We start from the raw sequence: 5,000 nt of genomic DNA, 5'->3' as shown, positions 1-5,000 counted from the left end.
GTCTCCTGGCAACCGCAAGAATCTCATCATTAGTTACCCTTTCAAACTCTCGTGGCTGATCGATACGATATTCAGGCCACACCGTATTTGGGTGAGTAGGAAAAAGCTCGCTCACCACTTCCCTAAACTCGTCCAATGTCATGGTTCGGGGTCCAATCGAACCCTCGGCCACTTTCTTGAACGTATGATATACAATACCAAATGATGCGTTGTTCGCTGTTCCCAGGAACTCTTTCCACTTCCTCTGTCGGGTATGCTTGATCAATCGCTTGAGGGCATTCCTTGCCACCTTGAACTCGTCCCTAAAAGAAGAATAGAGATCAGTATTGAATGCTCTTTGCGCTAATCGATCGCGGTGTTTGCACTCTTTGCGAAGTGCCTCAATCTCTAACGTCCACCAAAATGCACTCTTGTTAGGAGTGTACCTCTTACGCTTAGTCATCGTCGCATTACACGCCGTGACAAGTATACGCATTAAGTCTTCGCTTGTTGTGACCTCTGTCTCAAAAGCGGCTTGCATCATAACTTCAAATATATCTTTGCTAAAATACTTGATGCTCCATCCCGTTATGGGTCGGGACAAGTTACGCACGCTTTGCGTCTCAAGATCTATTCGTATTGCACGATGATCAGAGTTCATATAGCTAGATAACACCTCCCACTTAAATGATCTTGCAATTGTTCTGCTCGCAAAAGTAAGATCGACTACTGACGTACGCCCTGGTCCAACATAAGTTGGGGCGCTGCCGTCGTTCAATAAAATTGCGTCAATCTGCGCAAAGGTTGATAAGACCAACTCACCTCTTCGTTTCTGGGTTTCTCCACGCTCGCCAAGTTGGTTGTTCCAACTTACTGACCAAGCGTTGAAGTCCCCCCCGATAACGAATTTGTGGATACCGGTTACGGCCATTACCGTGTTATCCAACATGTTCTGAAACTCTTCCATACTAAATCTAGGTGGCGCGTAAACGCTAACCACTCGCATATCACCTATGTCAACTATCATTAAACCCTTCAAAGCCTTACTGACTACCTTAACTGGTAAGTCCGCGTTAACCACTACCGCTGCTGTGTTATCGTCATTGCGTAACACTTTGACGTTGGTTGTTGCCAGATACGGATCTGCAATCAACACTATATCCGCAGATTCTTCCCTAATCGTTTGCCACATTAACTGAAATGCGGCATAACTATGATTCTGGTTATGTTGTAGCAACCTAACCATTATGATCTAATCGTTCGCCTTCTAGGACACATATAGCTGCCCGTTGCGTGAAGGTTCTGTGACCTCGTACCGCAATCTAAACACTTGACAGAGTTGGTACAAGCTTGCTTCTTGTGTCCACTCAAACCGCATTTCCAGCACAGATTACTTCTGTCTGGTTCCCTACAATGGTAGCTCGTATGGCCTACCTTCCAACACTTGTAGCATTTCTGCTCTTCCATAACCTCGCGGATATGGCATATCGACCAACCAACTTTCAGCTTTCCCAAATTCAGGAAGCTTTGAAAGTCTGGCAGCGATACGTTGATCCGTGCCCACTGCGTACCGGCCGCGCGGCCTTTCTTCATTTTGATTCGATCTATTTCAACCTCGATGTTGAGCTGTGCTTTGACAGACTCCGCAACCTCCTCTGGGGTGGTAATTTCATCGAGATGCATGATCTCAATCATTTTAGAAGGAGCTAGCGTTCTCACTGACGCCTTGCCCTTCACCGCTTCCTTAACCTTTGGGGCAATTGCACTAGCAGAACTACCCTGCTTAAGTTCTAGCAACATGCCTCCATTCTGGGCCCGTCGGACCTTGGAGATTGTCTCTCCAACCGATTTCAGAGCATCGGACTGCTTCATTTCCTTGAGCAATTTCGCCAGCTCCTCGGAAGTGCAGTCCGATATCAGCAGAGCCTCAGGCCGCTTCCTGGGCTTATTCTGCTTCTTCTTGCTCTTCTTCTTCTTCCTCTTATTAATGCTACCCTCATTAATATTCGGTCCGTTTCTCGGACTTGGAATATTTTCCACCGCTTCCCTAACAGGGGTCAACCTCGATGGTTGTTGTTGTTGTTGCAACCTTTGCAACCCACTTGGACCAGGCTGTTGGTCATCAGCCACTGGTCTTCTGCCTTTTCGCGTTTGCGGCCCGAATCCATCGTTACCGTCAAACGACGTTTGCGTTTGACGGTCGAGGACCTGCTGCATGCGATTAACGGCTCTGTACCTTCGAAATTCGGACATTACCTCATCGAGGAAGTCCATCATTACCGTTACTAGCGTAAAATGGGAAGACTCATCATCGAGTTTACTTATCCCAAAACGCATAGCCTCCATCCGATCTTGAAGATCCATGAACGCTTGGTCCGGATCTTTCTTGTCCACCCCCTTGGTCTTTTTGACCTTCTTAGTTTTAACGTTACTCATTCTATTGGGCTCAAACTCAGGCCCGCTATCCGCGTCTGTTTATGCAGTCTCCTATTTGGTTCCGTGGGTGGCTATGAAACAGGGAGCTCCACGCGAGGGTTGGCCCGCGCCCTTATGAGACGACGGGCTCAGTGCCGAACCGGAGCAAAGTGGGGCTGAACCCACCCACACCTGCATTTGCCATAGAGCGTATCGTATGGCGACAGTCTTGGAGCGCTACCTAAGACTTGCTAAGTTTTAATAGAGCGGTGACAGAATCCCCCTTAGCCCTCCCCCGTTTCAAGCAGGTTTCACCCTGCTTTACTAAGGGTTCGGCGGGTTCATCCGCCAGCCCGTGTACATCCTAGTTATTCCATAAACCGTACCCTAGTCTAATCCGCGCAGAGGTATTATCCTCTCGAGTTCAGTATCCCACTTGACAGAATGTAGGGTGTGGCGACTTAACACCACACCCTCCCCTGCGACGTTGTCATGCTCAACGCCGTCTTCACCGCCACCGTTAGCTCGGGGCCTCGTCGACTTAATGACGGGCCCCTACCCCGCCCGGCACCGCGTGGAGGTGGTGGTCGGACTTTGCCGGGCGCATTTGGCTACCTTTTTTTTTTTTTTTGTTAACGAAGAGTGAGCATATTCCATCCCCCTCTCCGACTCACCCAACTCGGCCGGTACGCTTGTGGTGCGTATTACTTCATGCGGAGTCGTGTGTGCGGTTGCACCCTGGGTCACGACGCATCTTCTGCGGCGATCTGGTCTGATGATTCTGCTTATTACGCTGCTTACCGTGGTGCGACGCGGTCCCTTTGGTCCTATCGCCCACGCTTCGGGTGGGCAATGGGGGGTCGGCATCGTTGGTCACCACTCCAAGCACGTAAGGCAGTTCTCCTGAAACGAGATTTGGATAGAGGAAACAAGAAAAAGGAGAAAGAGGTAGAAGAAAGCTGAAAATAGATGAGAGAAGAAAAAAAAGAAAGCTGGAAAGAAACGAAAATAAATAAAAGATTAATAACTTTCCAGCTTACGGTGGCCCTTGCGGTGCGGGTTGTTGCCGTGCCGCATGGCCTGAGGGACCACCATTTGCGTCCCTCGCCCGCCGTCTGGCCCGCCTGCGTCGCCTTGCCGTTGGTGGACGCTCAACATCCCATCTCGCTTGGAGAGTGGAGAAGATTGTCCTGGCGGCGGCGCGGACGGCCTCCCACGTTTCGCTGCGGGTGCACATTTCCGAGACGATGTTATCCATTGTTACTCGGGAATGGCACCGCTGCTGCATCTCATTCCGGATCCGATCGAACCGTGGACAGTGGAACAGCACGTGTTCAACGTCTTCCACGGCGTCACCACATTCAGGGCAGTTGGGCGAGCCTTCCAGGATGCCTTTCTCGACGAAATAGGAGCGCAAGAACCCGTGCCCCGTGAGGAGCTGGGTGAGGAAAAAGTCAACTTCCCCATGCTTGCGGCTGACCCAGAGATTAATGTCTGGAATCAGCCTCCTCGTCTTCAGTCCTGGTGCTCCTGGTTGCCCTGCACCCGTTGTCCACTGGTCCTGCCAGCGCCTCATCGTCTCCTCCCGTTGCCGCTTTCGTATGTCCGATTGAACTCCACCACTCGCTACCTTTTCGTCGTGGCAGCGGATATCCTCCTGCATGAGGAGGACTAACGGGGTGGTGTTGGCAACAACGCAAGCGGCATCATAAGAAACGGTCTGGAAGGCGCTGGCGACTCGGAGAGCCCCCGGTCGATGCGCCCTTTGGACCGATTTGCGATGGGTCTCCTTGTCGAGCACCCATCGCCCCCAGGTGGCAACTCCGTATCGGATGATACTGTTGCCGACGTTTACGAGCTGTCTCCTACTGCGGCTCTTAGGACCACGCTTATTCGGCATCAGGCAGGTCAAGGCATTCGTAATCCGTGAAGCCTTATTGACCACCCTCTCCAGATGCCGGCTGTGGTGCTGTTTGCGGCAGAGGTCCACTCCCAGGTACTTCAGCGTTTCCGTGGATTGGATCGAGTGACCGCCCGCTTGAAGCTCTGCGAGCTGCGGGACATGATGGGTACAAAAGATCATGAACCCGGTCTTTTGGTGGGCAAGTTCCAAACCGACTCCTTGCAGCCACCGCTCGATCCTCTCCAGGTTAGCCGTTGCTAATGCGCTGACCTGTTCCGTGGTCCTTCCCAAAAATGTGAAGGCCACGTCGTCAGCGAACCCGATGATGTCCGCTCGTAGTCCTTCGAGCGGCAAGCGGAGTAGGTCGTCGTACATGACGTTCCAAAGTGTTGGTCCTAGAACCGAACCCTGAGGAACGCCAGCAGATACAGTCCTCGACACTATTCCTTCATCCGTATCGTAGTGGAGCGTTCGGCCAATGAAATAGTTCCGCAGCAACGCCTGCAAATAAGGCGGAGTGTTTTTACGCTGCAGAGCTTGGCCGATCGCTGTCCAGTTTGCCGAGTTAAAGGCATTCCGGACGTCCACCGTTACCACCGCACAGAGACGATCCCCCTTTCGCTTTTTGTCTAGAGCGACTTTACCATTGTCCATCACCCGAGTGATGGCATCAACGGTTGAACGCCCTTTACGGAAACCGTAC

Source organism: Anopheles gambiae (genome assembly GCF_943734735.2).
Source record: "Anopheles gambiae chromosome X unlocalized genomic scaffold, idAnoGambNW_F1_1 X_unloc_84, whole genome shotgun sequence".
Classification (NCBI taxonomy): domain Eukaryota; kingdom Metazoa; phylum Arthropoda; class Insecta; order Diptera; family Culicidae; genus Anopheles; species Anopheles gambiae.
This window is presented reverse-complemented; position numbering follows the sequence as displayed.